At 36.8% G+C, this 15,698-nt stretch overlaps 1 long non-coding RNA gene across 1 annotated transcript in view; it reads left to right on the top strand.

The window, feature by feature from the left end:
• Positions 1-13,075, top strand: part of LOC150060712 (uncharacterized) — a 140,163-nt gene extending 127,088 nt beyond the window's left edge. Inside the window, exon 3 of the long non-coding RNA XR_016536147.1 lies at positions 13,011-13,075. This is a non-coding gene — a long non-coding RNA (uncharacterized LOC150060712). The remainder of the gene's footprint in view (positions 1-13,010) is intronic.
• The last annotated feature ends 2,623 nt before the right edge of the window (positions 13,076-15,698 follow it).

Genomic DNA, 15,698 nt, shown 5'->3' with positions numbered 1-15,698 from the left:
GGCCAAGTAGCAATACATAAAGTTAACCCAGGAAAATCATTGGCTTTTCTGTATGCTAACAATGGAAGAGTGAAACAAGAAAAGCAATTCCTACTGAAATAGCTTCAAAAAATGAAACTACCTAGAAATTAACCAAAGAAGTGAAGGACCTCTGTGATGACAACTTTAAAATCCTGAAAAAGAAAATTAAAGCAAATCTAAGGAAGTGGATAAACCTTCCATGCTCCTGGAATGAGAGTATTAGCATCATGAAAATGGCAATACTGTCAAAGGCTATCTACAAATTCAATTCAATGCCCATCAATATCCTAACATCATTCCCTAATGAGATAGAAGAAGCAATCTAAAAATTCATATGGAATAATAAAATATCCCAAATAGCAAAAACAATCTTTAGCAGGAAGAAAAGTGCTAGAGGAATATTAGCATCAAATTTTGCAAGAATCTTACCAAAGAAAAAAATAAACTGAAAAGTAAAAGAAAGTAGATTTATGGACTATGATGGTTTAATTTTAGTAGATACTCGCCTTAATATTTATAATTTCAGTAAAAAAAATGAGAGAGGGTTTTAAATGTTATCTCCAGATTAGAATCCTATAAATATGCCGTTATGAATTTGTGAAATATTTGAGGGAGAATCAAAATTGTTTTCATCATTATATAGCTACAATAATCACCTTGGATGATTCCTAAAGTATATCTGTTGATATTTGACAAGTGGTTTTCTTTTTTTCCTTCTGTTTGTTTTCTGTAAATTCACGAACTTTTGTGGATTTCCAGTATTGCTTTATAAAGTTAATATCAAGCATATGATTTAAATATTTTCTTTTTCTTATTAGTCTCCAACATTTACTTTGACCTTCCTGATTATCCCACACAGAGCTTTGGGAGCTACTCCAGGATGAGTTCAAAGAAATTTTTCTTTTTTCTCTAAACATTCTTATCCCAAGGTAAATTGATGGATTTCTAACGAATAAATTCAGAGAAGAAAACATCTGTAGTTTTATGCTTCAATTCAGAGTATTTAATTCCTTCACCTTTAACTGCAGCTACCTGACATCCTGTGCTCATGCAGTCATTTTGAACAATGGAAAATTATTATTTTTTGGTACAATGTCGATCACCTTTGTGTCATTTGATACATAGTGCATTTAGTTTGTTATGCCTGTTCAAGTTTGAGAAAAACAACACCAAAAACATGTCTAATCATGCCATTGAAGCTTTTCTTGGAATAATTGGAGTGTGATGATGGAGCAGGGAGAAAAGAGGGACTGGAAATTGAGGAAAAGGGTTTCAGCCTAAATTTTCCAAATTGGCTATTTATCTGGTTAATTCTTCATCTTTCCTCATCACCATGTCTGAATTGAGAAAATCTTCCTAATGATAATAAACTATGTCAAGAACAGATGGCTGATTTGATGTGATGAAAATAGCTATGTCAATTGAGGGTATTTTTTTTCCTTCCCTATTTTGCTTTTCATCACTCTGGGGTTGGTGGTTCATAGATTTTTCTTTTTTTCCCTTTTACAGAATGTACCCTCAGCCCAATAAAACGTGAATCTCTTTTCAAATGCTGGTGTGTGTGAGCGGGGTGGAGTTCCTGAAAGAACAGAAATATTGCTTTTCTTGTTTTTCTCTTTTTCAAAAGTGATTATCACCTTCTTTGCCTTTTCAGCTTTAGTTAAGTTACTTTTGGAAGGATCAGTTTACAACAAATGTTTAGTGTCAGGAATTTTACAGTTTCATAGGCCCTGACTGCTTGGCATGAAATGAGGTGGCATTATGTCAATTGTAAATGAGTATGCTATTTCCATACTAATTAAACTTTGCACTAGTGGGGTGAAAAAATGTCATAAGGATCACCCCACTTACTCTGTTTATATCATTGTTGTCTATTTAAACCAACTATTGTTTGGCATGTCCTAGCCTCATCCCCTAACTGCCATTTCTTTAGAAGGAGCACTGGATTGCTCCTTCTAAAAATCCCAAGAGATTCCCCCAAAGTGACTGGCTTTATGGTAGCACCAACTTTGAAGATGAGGAGGAAGATAATGATGATGATAGTAGCTAAGATTTTTTTACCCACGATTTCCTATATGTGAGATAAATTGTTAGACATTTTTTTTGGCATTGTATTTTGTCTCATTTTCAACATAAAATGAGGGTGCTTCTTTCAGCTTTTGTACTCGGGAGGAAATGGGAATTGTACATGTTCTTAATGATGGCGTCCCTGCTCCACTAGGGAAGCTCTTAATGTCTCCTTATGCTTTGCAATGCTCACTGTTCTACAGGGTTTCCCACAGTTGTCAAAAAAGGACAGGTTTATGAGAAGGCCAACCAGTGAATACGGATTTCACTTACTGTCTCCATCTATTTACACACTAAAGAGCATGTGCACATTACACAATCATTTAACATACTTAACTATTTTCTACTACCTTTCAGATACACACACACACACACACACACAAGCACGCACACACACACACGCGCACACACACACACACACACACACACACAGACACTAAACCAAGCAAAGTTCTTAGTCTGTAGGTGACATTTCTGCAATGTGATACCATGTTTTGCCAATGAACCTGCTTCAAGAATATTGACAGTATCTATTATCTTACAACATGAAAAGGGATTAGTAGTCCATTGAGCTGCTTTACTCTCGGGCTTCACATTTAAAGAAGGTAGTTTATTAGATGTGGCTAAAACACTTCCCTTTTTTTGTTTCTCATCAGTCAGGGACAGAACCAACATTCAATGTTCTGTGGGAGTTAGTATAATAAGATTTGCTGCCACATAAAAACAAGATCAGACCTTTTCCTGGCTGGAGGTACAGTCAGAGCCCTCCATACCATACATGTGAAGAGTTATATCCTAGTACAGAGTTGGCACATTTTGGCATTGTTCATAGAGCACTGGTCTGCACTTCTTTCTTTAAAGACAACAGAAACAGGAACTCTAGGTACTTGACATTGAAAGAGCTTTGCCAGGAGAAGGTTGAACATAGGATCCCACTGGAGCTTTTTTCTTGCTATTTTCAACAATCTTCAAGATTGGAATAACTCTGTGAGGGAGTTAAAAAAAAAAATCCAGGCAAAGGAAAGAAAGAAAATATAACTCCTCACAATTCCAACCACCAGACCATGTTTAATGAAATGTGAGAGTTTTAATCCACAAGAATATCAGAATAGGAGGGAAAAAATAATCTAAATTTTGAGCTGATAACTCAAATGGTTCCAGGGATATCAACTTGTGAAAAGTCACGATTTTGCTTTGTGTTGCAAAGCCACCTTACAATGCAAGGACTACCAGCACTCTTTAATATCCAACTGAGTTCCCTGCGGTGCTTTGTCAGTCAGTGGCAACATCCAAGTCTTTCCCTAAAAGTAATTCACACTTTTTTCACAACACTGTTGCTTTAATTACCACTGAACTCTGCTGATGCTCAGGCAGGCCTGGCAGGACCAAGGGAGGGTCAGAGCCACAAAAGAAGCAAATAGCTTTTTTCCCCTCCTTACTTTATTATTAACAAACCATCTTTGATAAAAATGTGCCTAGTTCAGAAGCCTAGATTTAACTCTAGGTCCCCTTGACAAATTCATTATCAGAAGAGGCTAATAGATACCACTGTGACAGAAGAAGAAAAGAGAGAGAGAGAAATGGGAGGAGATAGGAAGAGGGATAAAGTAAAGAAGGAAGAGAAAGAAGGATGATGGAGAGGAAGCATCTGAAACTGTTTAGAAATTTAAAAAGATTTGATAAGGAACAGAATTATTCAAGACTACTAAATAATAATTGCATTTCCCATATTACTTTTATTTTCTACAAATAGATATTTATTTTGTACCATACAGTTTATCTGTTTTTTTTAATTGTTTTTGTTTTGTTTTTTTTTGTTGTTGTTGTGAATTTTCTTTTTTCAGGATCAGTTAATACAGGAAATCGTTTCTTAAAGGAAATTACAGAGCTGCTAATCTATCACCTTATACAACTAATAAAAAGATCTTGTCCTTTATAAATAACAGGACAGCATTAATATATGTGTAACATATATGGATAAGGCATTTTTTCATTCCATAATCACAAAACATCCTTTTGACAAAACTATTCCTGTGAAACCAATGTTCACAAACTCCTTCACATAGACTAGAAAGGCATCTATCAGTAAGTTCCCATTAATTTTAGGAAAACAAAAAATAAGGTGGGTTGTAATCTTTAGTAAATGATTTAAAGAAATGCCACGTTGTTTCCTACTTCTGGATTTCCATATTTAAAGTATTATGTAAAGGTGTACAGTAGCCTTGTTCATTTATTACCAAGTGGTTAAAGCTATTACTGATTATCAATTTGCAATTTTGTTACACACCACAGGACTTAGCTGGAAAGTGTGAGGGTATGACTAACTGTGGACAAGTTGATTTGTATTCAGAGCCTCATATGATTTAGTTCTAAACATGTGTGTGCGTGCGCGCGCGCACGTGTGTGTGTGTGTGTGTGTGTGTGTCCACTTAGATACATTATATAGGTCTGTGATTCCAAGATCTAATTGTCTAAAAAACGTCCCAGGGTAGAGGTTGATTTAATAAATCAGAACTCTTCACAAGTAGAATGTAGACTATAGCATTGAGGAAGTAGCTGGGAATTGTAGGTTTGTACAATTTCTGTATACAAGGTTTGTACTAATGCTTGAATCAAAATTTCTACTTATTTTCAATATCTTTCTTCCAACACCTTCTCAAGAAAAAAAAAAAAAACCTTTCTAATTTTTCAAGTTAGTGAGATTTTTAATTCCATACACCCCAGGCAGCTTTTTACAGATTTGTTCAGTTGATTTGGAGAGTAGTAAATATCTTCTCCAAGGTTTCAGCCTTCTATGCCATGGTTCATATTCTTTCAATTTTTATCTTTTCTCATCTAGTCACCTTGTTAAAACATAAACTTGTTCAGGGTATACATCGGAACATTCTGTCTTAAATCCATATGGCCTAAAAGAGAGGCTCTTGGAGCCGTGACTCACTGAATTTAATTATAGATAGCAAGGAAGACTGCAAATAGGTAGAAATGACTACCTGTGTTCATTTGCATTGCACAGGCTCTGACTAGTGGCTTCTGTTTTCCCAGGATGGCAGCATCCACTATGGAGTTCAGTTCTTCTTTAACTGTTGAAACAAAATATCATCAGTGATCCACAGAGTATAAGAGAAAGGCAGGATGACTAGCTGACTTAAAGTTTTGCCTCTTAGTACTATGAAGTTGTTACCTACTTCATGTCTCTAGTGTTGTCAACATTCAAAAGATAAGACTAAGAGCAATTCTAAAAATAAAATAATTAATAGTAATTATAGTTATAAAATAAGAAAAATCTCAAGAAATGGAACAAATACAGTGTCTGAAACATACTGAGCTTTTGATAAAGTATTATTGCTTGAGGTCAGTTTATTGAGATAATAATATTGAAATTGTGAAAATATCCATACCATTTAAAAGTAGCTATTTGGGAAATTGTGTCATCTTGGATAAAAAGAATAGAACAGATAGTACATAACACCATTATATAAATACTTAGAAATGAAGGTATGTGGCTGGGAGTATGGCCTAGTGGTAGAGTGTTTGCCTAGCATGCATGAAGCTCTAGGTTCGATTCCCTGGTACCACATAAATAGAAAAGGCCAAAAGTGGAGCTGAAGCTCAAGTGGTAGAGCCTTGAGAAAGCCCAAAGACAGTGCTTAGGCCATGAGTTCGAGACCCAGAACTGGCAAAAAAAAAAAGAAAGAAAGGAAGAAAGAAAGAAAGAAAGAAAGAAAGAAAGAAAGAAAGAAAGAAAGAAAGAAAGAAAAAGAAAAAGAAAGGAAAGGTGGTTTGTCACACACGCTGAACAAAGTCTCTGGGTTTCTTTCTCTTTTCCAAATCTAACCACTAAAGAATTTATTTTCAACAACTTCTACACACCAAAGCTTGAAGAAATTAATGAAATCATGTGAGGGATCTGGGACTAGAAGTTAAAATATGGTTAACATAAGTGACCCTCTCCAAGAAATTCATTCTATGCACTATGGCAGAGAAGAGTAGATAGAATATAGAGCCAGATACAATTCTAGAGTGACTTTGCAGAAGAACACTCTCTGGATAGTTCTTGTGATTAAATATATGCTAGAGGTAGATGAGTAAACTGAGGCAGAGCAGTAGACATATTAACTGGTTAGCTGCATTCTGCCTGTGTATGTAGTTATGCATACATACAATGTAGAGGTAAGTGGATTTCAGTTGTTTCCCCTGGTTTCATGGCTTTTAAATCTTCATATATTAACAGGTAAATGTAGACTCTGTGATTGAGGGATAAACTGAAAGGAAGTTGGGACAAGCATTCTTTTGTTTTGTTTTGATTTTTTTAATTAAATGAAGAAATTTGTCCTATCGCTATTTCTTGAATTGTGAGAATAGCTATCTAAACTTCCTGTCTTCTTTAGATCAAACTTTTTATTTTGTGTGTGTGTGGAGTCATGGGGCTTGAACTCTGCCTGGGCGCTGTCCTGGAGCAATTCAGCTCAAGGCTACCACCCTACCTTTGAGCCAAGCCCCACTTCCTGTTTTCTAGAGATAAGAGTCTTCCTTATCTAGAGATAAGAGCCTTCCAGTTTTCTGAAGATAAGAGACTCAGGTCCTTTTGTTCAAAGCCCAGCTGGCTTTGAAGCTTTATCCTCAGATCTCAGCCTCTTGAGTAGCTAGGATTATAGGCATGAGCCACCACACTCAGCTAGATCGAAAATTTTTAAAGCACCTCAGCTTAACATCCACAGCATGATGATACATTGCTAAAGAAAGTTCTGAAACCTTCCTGCTTACAGCTATGCAACAGCTTAGTTACCAAAGCAACATTGATACTGTCACATTAATGCTAGGTTCAGAATAAATTAGCTATGTCCAGCAGGGCCTTATGCTTTGGAGCAAGGAACAGCTATTTTTATAAGTCTTACTCAGATCCTTAAATATGACAACTGTTTCATACAAATTTTTCTAGTGGGTGTATTTCCAAACGAACTTCCTCTCAATTTGGGATACTAATGGCATGGCCATATACAAAGTTATAGTTTTTCCAGTGTTTGTCTACTCCTTCTAAAAATGAAGAAGTTAAGAGACAAGGTGTGGGCAAAGACCAGATTACAGATAATGCCTGGCACAGTGTCCTGTGCCTAAGCATGCTCACTCAGTGAGAGTGGGTTGTCAAAGCTCCCCTTTTCCAACCAGGAGCCCTCCCTTGAAGCCACGCCATTTGCTCCACTAGGAGCTGGAAGAAGGCAGAAGGCGGTGGTATGGACAGTCTCCAATTAGGCAGAAGATTTTAATCTACTTTGCAGAACTAATCGAATGGTTGTGCTTCCCCAGTGTTGATGTGAATTGCACCCTAGCTGGAGGTTAACGGACTAAACAATAGCAGCAGCAATTAAGTGGATGTAAATGAATGTGATAGGCTAATTCTCACAAGGAGAACATCAATGTGTCAGTGTTGGTGCATTGGTGCCTGGAAGAAAGGGGAGATTGACGGGGGTGGGGGGGTGGGGGAGGGAGGAAGGTGATGTGTGGCGATCTGTAAAGACCTATATGCCTCAGACTTGACTCAGTTGGAAATTCTTTGGATGGAAGCTAGAGGAATAAAAACAAGTAATGGATGCCATCCTTCTCTGTAGCCTCCTGAGGGAGGAAAAGAAAGGAAATATCCTATGTAGAAATGGGGTATAACTGACAAAATGAAAGGCTGCAGTGGTTCTTTACTGTCAGGCTTCAGCAGAGTCTAGAAAAACAGAAGTTGTGGCATAATAGAAAAATCTGGGGGTTTGCATAAGTTCTGAACATAAGCATTTTGTTTCTTTGGGGGAAAATCCTCAATCTTTTTTGTTTGTTTGTTTTTGGATGTGGTAAAGGGCTTAAGACAGCGTTCTAGAGACTAATTGACTTGAGGCCCTAGTAAATTCCTTGTATCCTATTTGACTATTATATAAAAGTGACTCAAGCAGTTGGAAAGAAAACATTTCTATGACTTTGCTGTTTGGGACATCTCACAATTCCCTTGAAGTGCAATGGATAGGGAGAAAGTTTGGTGTCACGTTCTCTGGCAGAGTGAGAGCCTAAATCTACCTTTCTTTCCCACAGACCTGCAGAAGATATCACTTGGACTACTTGCTCATCCGTCTGTGGTGGGCCGAACTCCTAGCCTAATACATAGCTGTCAAAAGTGAGAGGATTGAGGAGGAGAGCAAGCCAGATGCAATAGAGGAAAAAAGACAATCATCATGTACACTCTATGAGCTAGAATGTCTTTTATTGAAGAATAGTTTCCCAATGGGCAGCTGGCACATTAGAGCAAACCAAGGGAAACTAATCAAGATGAATAGATTGGTAGGTTAGGAGAGAGAAAAATTATCCATCTATCACCTAGAAAAGAAGGTGGATACGCACATTCAGGTAATCTGGTTATTATTTTAAGATTTAGATTTAGGTTTCAGGTTCACAATTGAGATTATATTTAGATGATCAGAAATAACAAAATTAAATAAACCATTTGAAAAAGGTATGAACCCTGATGAAGGTTCAATTTATCATTATATTATACAAATGTTATACGAGCAGTTATTGAAAAAATAAACTACCCATGAATGAAGTGACATACACACTTTTGGTTACGTTTTCTAATTTTTACAGTTGCTTACTAGAAATCTATTAGGTTTTCATCTCTGCCAAATTTAAACCTGTGGATGCTTGTAAACCAGGAATAAGTATAGGACTGAATTTTATTGGCAAAAGATGGAGCATGAACATTTCAATGAAAAGAAGAAATATGACCTGGACATCATGGTATAGGTCTGAAATCGCCGCTATTTGAGAGTCAGGTGCAGAAGGGTCACAGTCAGGACCAGCCCAGACCAAAGGTATTGTGATCCTATTTCAAAATTAAGCTGAACATTTTGGTTTATGCCTATAATTCCAGCTACTTGAGAAATGAGAGATAGGAGACACTTTGACTGAGGCTGCCCCTGGTAAAAGAACAAAACCCAATCTGAAAAAACTACAAGTGAAAAAGACACAAGTGATACAACACTTGCTTAGCAATAGCAAGGCCCTGGAATTCAATCCCCAGTCTAAAGAGGAGTCAAAGCAAAGCAAAGAAAGGAGAGACGCATGAAGAAAGGAAGGGAGGGAGGGAGGGAGGGAGGAAGGAAGGAAAGAAGGAAGGAAGGAAGGAAGGAAGGAAGGAAGGAAGGAAGGAAGGAAGGAAGGAAGGACGGATTCAGGAAGGAAGGCAGGGAGGGAGGGAGAGAGGGAGGGAGGAAAGGAGGACAGGAAAGAGGAAAGAGGGGATGGAGGGAGGGAGGGAAGCAAGGGTGGGAGAAGAGGAAGGAAGAAAGGAAGGAAGGAAGGAAGGAAGGAAGGAAGGAAGGAAGGAAGGAAGGAAGGGAGGGAGGGAGGGAGGGAGGGAGGGAGGGAGGGAGGGAGGGAGGGAAGGAGGAAAAGGAGGAAGGGAGGTAGGAGGGAGGGAGGGAGAGAGGAAAGGAGGGAAGAAGGAATATCAATCTAAGGTCAGTTAAATTAGTTATATTGATACCTTGGCTCAGTCTTTCTGCCTCAAAGAAAGGTGAAAACAATTATTAATGACATTCTATTTGACAGATTTACAGGGAAATATTACAAATTAGCTATTTCTTTCTAATCAACAAGAAATGAAACAATGACAAGTAGCAAAGGTGGCACTACTGTGCCTCAATGTCTTAAATAAAATCAGGAATTGTATTTTTGAGGCACAAAAATTTTAAGGCTGCAATGTAATAATCTAAGAAGCTATCAGACTTGTGTGTTTATTTAAAGACTGATGAAGCAACTGAATAAGGGCTGACAGGCAGGAAGAAAACTGAATGTGAAATGATATGTTCAAGTAGTCTTAAAAATTACATGCCAATAAGTTCAACATATTCAGGTATAGCAAAATACTAAAACCGTTCTTTAGAGACAAGAGTGTGAAGACAGTGAGGCTCTGCAAAACAAATAGCATGCATTTAAAAGGAAAGAACAGATTGTGGTATAAATTTGGCTCCATTGAAATAGATTACTGGTTTCATTTCGAAGTAGAAGGTAATGCCTTAGACAGAACTGGTGTTAGGAAACAAATGTGGAGTTTGAGAAAGTATTAATTTATTTTTGTTATTGTTTACAAATACAGTCGTAGAATATATCCTGTCTGTGTGCAAATTAGATAAAAATGTATTTGTGTTTTGTTATAATGAAGTGAGTTACAATCAGAAATCTTTATTTGCTTATATTTCTTTATTTTTCTTTTAAATCGAAGAATTACAGCACAAATAATTAACTTGGTTGTATATTCTTGATGAAATTATGAAAAAAAGAAGGAATATAATTTAAGATTTAAAGATTTTTACTGCTTCCTTGTTAAGCACCAAGGACTATGGTCTTTTTTTTTTTTTCTATTTTCCTTTTGTTCAGAAAATATCTTCCTTAATTACTGAATTTAGTAAGGCCTGCAGGGAATTATCAGGGACCAGTAGCAAAAATAAAGATATACCTTTTTTCTACTAGAGGATAAGGGGTGTTTTACTGACTTAAATTTAAGCAGTGTAATCATGGGAGTAGATCAGGTTTTATAGCATCTAATTGGGCTTTTTAAAAAGTGGGCATTATTTGTTTGAGATCAAAATAAAGTGATATATTTGGTGGCTGTAACTGATCCAATATAAATGGTTGACTTTAGCATTATGAATTCAAGCATGGAAATAGACATACATTTGGGAATAAAATAAACAGAATTATGCCATGTTACCATTAGATTTTTTTGGCTAATTTTACATCAATCCATAAATGTCCTCAAAAAATTGTCATCATTCAATAAGTATTTTAGTCAATAAAAAGAAGAATTTGGGGCTGGAGTTTGGCCTAAAGGTAAGAGGGCTTGCCTAGCATGCACAAAGATTCCTTGGTACCAAATACATAGAAAAAGCTGGAGGGTGCCGGGATTCAAGTAGTAGAGCACTAGGCCTTGAGAAAGCCCACAGAAAGGGCTAAGGCCATGAGTTCAAGCACTGGGACAGGCAAAAAAAAAAAAAAAAAAAAGAAGAAAGAAAGAAAAGAAAAGAAGAAGAGGAGGAGGAAGAGGAGGAAAAAGAAGAATTTTATCATTGTTAAAAATAGATCCTGAATGCATCTATTTTTTTTTTTTGGTCCAAATTCCAGCTACTAAGTTAACACAAAGAATATTAAGGAAAGAACTTAAAAACAAAATGAAACAGAAAGGATGACAGATGAACAGAAATGGTGGTAGAAAGAGATGAAAGGTCCTGAGCAAATCTGTGTTTATTATAAACAACTTTAAAATTGTTTCTAGATATGAGAGGAAATTGATGTATTTTTCTAATGATGGCAAAACATATACTTATATAAAAAAGGGAAATCAACCAGAATCAATAATTATATTTGGCCATGGATGCTGGGCACTTATCTAATAGTTGTTAGTCTTCATTAAAGTTGAAGAAATGATTTAGCAAATTACTAAAATGAAATAGATTGGTCACCCTATTTCCCCTTCAATTTTTTATGGGTCCATTCTACATGTGCATACGTTAAATGTGAATTTTTAAAATTTATTTATTTACTTACTTATTTTGCTTTTTTCCTAGAAGATAAATACATTACTAGAACTTATTGTGAATTTGAACCATTGCATATTAATGCATATCTATCAGTTGAAAGCTAGCATGGTATCTTTACTCCAAGTCTAAAATTGTACAAGAGATATATCATTGTATGTATGAATTTTTAGGCATAGGGCCTAGGCCAGGTGTGCTGGCCAGAGGACAGGGAGTCACTGTGTATGCAGAAGACACATGATATTACTAGTCTTGTTAGCTTGGAAAATGACATCTTGGCCTCTTCTAGGATGCAAAGACTCTTTCTCAGATTCCCAGGATTCTGCATCACCTGCTACTTACATGCCAGTCATTGACAGGTCCATATGCTATATGAAATTAATAACAAATGACAGATTCTCTTTTTTTTGTCTCAGTGTATAGAAACTACCGACCATTCTTATTCTCATGTCATTACTTTGAACGTAATTTCTGACATTTGGATTATAGCTTAACCTACAAGCAAATATTCACATTTAGATATGAAATACGTGTATGGAGAGTATCACATGTGACTGGCACTAAATTCATAAGCATTCATGGTAGGCTGCAGCACAGCTGGTGAATAAGGTTGTCTTCCCTGCCTGTGTCCCCACATTCCCACTATGATCTTGATGACATTTGTCCTGGAAAAAAAAATCTGACCTTTCAGAGCTCTAGCAAGCCCTGACAGGCACATAAAAAAAACCCCACAAACAAACCAGGGACTGGCACAACTTCTCCAGATTTAGGATCTTGCTGAAGCTTATGCATCAGACTTTTCTATGTGTGGACATGACGACTATGGGAAAACTGTAATTTAGGACATATTCTCTTTATTCTTTTATGTAGAATTTCCCCTTAATGTGATGCAAATGACAGTAAAAATACATTCTGTGAATGTTAAAGCCTTCCCATTAAAAATTCTGTATGCATTTTACATTCTAATTCACGTACAGTCAAAAACCCTGATAAAATCACAGTGCTGATTTGACTGCAGCACTTATCGTATTAATGAGGATACTTTATGCCTTTTGAAAATTGGGATATGGTCCATTATGTGATTGTAAATGATGTGATTGTATCACATAAATTTGTTATTCAATCCCACCCCTCCCTCCAGTCAGCTTACTATATAAGAAGATCCCCGTTGGTAAGCCAGAGCCCAGGCCAGTAATCTGAACTACAAATTAGATTTTTCTTTTTTTTTTTTGCCTTTATTTCTACTTATAGGTTAACAATAATATCCACACATACATGTGTATATGTAAGTATATATTGATGTATATTACTATTCCCCCCTCCCTAATTTTTTTTCTCCCCTAAACACCATAGAGAAATGCTCACCAAGGAAGTCAAACCAACGAAAATGCAAGCGGGCAGGCTGAGGCTCTCCTGGGTAAGTATGGCTTTCCTCCATGCCCCCATCTCTGTGTTTCAGTCTCTGGATTGAATTCTTCCCCTCGCTCCTCTTGCAACAAGTGAGAGGTGTTGGTACTGTTGTCCGTCAAGATTTACTGTTCTGGGGCTGCATTACATTCCTGGAAAGAGCTTTTCCTCTTAGTTTGTATTCATTTCTCTGTCCTGCCCATCTGTGGCCATCTTGGATTCCCAGGAGATCACCCAGAACAGGAGTCGCTTGGCTTCTTGCTGCCATGGGGGGCCTTCTGCTCTGGAACCATGTTGTGATTTGTACTTGGCTAACAGAGTGTACTTTTCTTGAGTGCTGCTCATATTCCACCTTAGAAAGCCAAACACCTTGCCTGACATCTGTATCTCCAGACTTCCCAGAACACATCAGAGCCTGCACATAGGAAGTGTTGTCACTTTCAAACTCTCAGCTTGAAGCCAAAGTGGGAACCAGTGGCTCTTGGCTGGGTAGTTTCCCTAGTCTTAACAGACTAGGGAACGTACTCACTGGCTCCTTACTGATGGTTTCCAGTCTTAATCCTGAGAGCTGGAGAGAAACCCAGACACCAATGTGTTTTCTCCTGGCTAAGACACTCAATTAACATCATTTTCATTACTCCATTTTCCTTAATAGGAATGTTGCTTTGGGAATTCTGAGCACTTGTAGGCTTTATTTTTTTCTTTTTATTTATTCTGTTTTCCTTTCTGTTTCTTTAAAATCATCTTTTGTAACCTGAAAGAAGTGATATTACCTTTCACACTAATACAAGCTCTACTGTAACATTTTTAAAGCACGGAGATACAAATGCTTGAGTTGTTGACTCACCTGACCACCTTATATTTCTCAGTCTTGTCTTTGTTCACCTTACAACAAGACCTTAGGCTTTATCAAACTCTATACTTTCTCAGAAATTAGATGAACCAAAAAAAATGCAATTCTGTCTGTTATGTTATAATATCAAAAGATACACTCTAGCATCACCCATCTTGTGTTAAAGAATGTGTTAAGGAATGCTTTACATGGCATTTAAAATTTTAGTGCATATTATTGGCAACTTTAGCAATATTTGTAATTATTGTAACTTTTATTTTTTAAAATGATACTTATAGGAAAAAGACAAGTGGTTTAACTGATATATAGTAAAAGAGATGATAGGGATTCTTTTTAATGAGAGGTAGCTTTTCTTTTATTTTTTAAGAAAAGAAAGAAACCTCAGTTTAGATTCAAGACCAATAAGAACTCCATGCAGTTTTCTGGACAAAGCTTGCTAATCTCTGCAAATCCACTGTGCTCTGTTCAGCAACTTCTTACTAATCACTTCAGCAGAGCTATCCTCAGCTCAGGACTGTTCCACATACTGCAGTTTTTTATGCTTCTGTTTCCCAGTGGTTGTTTCTACATTTTTTGGTTTTTTTTTGCTTTGTCTTGCATTCACTTATCTACAGCTTGGTTTGTAGAATAGAATCTCATCATTGCCTACATTTATGGAAGCATACACTGGCATCTTGCTTCATATACTTCCCTTCCATCTCTTTTACGAGGAAGCTCATTTGAGAAATCTTGGCTCTGCCTTTGGGAAGGAATCATTTACCTTCTTTCATTTGAGCTGAAATGTATTTTCTTGCTCCCTTTGTTAATCCTAAAAAAAAAAAAAGAGGGAAAAAACATCTTATTTACATCTTTTTGGATCCTATTAGTTTGCTCAATTGCCTAATTGTTGCAGTTTTAAGAAAGACCATGTCATTTTCTTGAATTCAAGTAATGACTTGAATGGGTCCATTCGATGGCTCCCACAATGATACATTTCTGAGTCTGCTTACTTTCTTTGGGAAGCTTTTGCTGCTTCGTTCTGATGTGCAGCATTGTGTATGTGGTCCACTTCCTTCCTATTCACAGGAAGAAGTATATCTAAACAATCAATCCCCTTCTAATCAAGTAGAAAGAAAGGTACTAGGCCTGAGTGTTGCCTTTCACCTTGGACTATTTACCTAAGGCTAGAGGCTGTCTAGTACATTTGATTTTATATGAATGTGCCCTGATTTTTCTTTCCTCTTATCTTCTCTAGTGTCTTAATAGTTCCTTAGAATGAATTTCAGTACCTAAGATGGATCATCCCCTTCCTGTCTTGACAATGCCTAGTATATCAGGGTCTGGAATATTACCCATGCAACCCACTCTCAGAGAAGGATTGCTGGCTGAAGCCATGCTGTTTATATGCCATTTTGTACCCAACTGTGGATAATAACTGAATTGATTTTACCCGAGGAAAGACAAAGGAACCTCAGGCTGCTTTCTGCATTATTATGTTCTCAGGTTATTCTGCTCTGAATGGTAAGATCTCTGCTAGAATACTGGGTCACATTTAGCTTCTTTTATTGCAACCTCCTGTGGAGGAACTTCTGGCATTGGACTGTGGGATGTAACCGTTCTGTATGTGCAAGTGTGTGTGTTGTGAGTGAATGTATTGTTAAAAAAAACCGCATTAGTCAAATCATATGTTTATGTTTTCAACTCTCATGAATTACTTCATTTTTACTTTAAAAACTGTGCTTTATGAATGTTTTAAGCTGGAGACTAAATCTTCACGTTGGCTTCCTCTATAACAGTAATGA

Source organism: Megascapheus bottae, chromosome 7 (assembly GCF_031878675.1).
Source record: "Megascapheus bottae isolate mThoBot1 chromosome 7, mThoBot2.hap1, whole genome shotgun sequence".
Classification (NCBI taxonomy): domain Eukaryota; kingdom Metazoa; phylum Chordata; class Mammalia; order Rodentia; family Geomyidae; genus Megascapheus; species Megascapheus bottae.
This window is presented reverse-complemented; position numbering and strand designations above follow the sequence as displayed.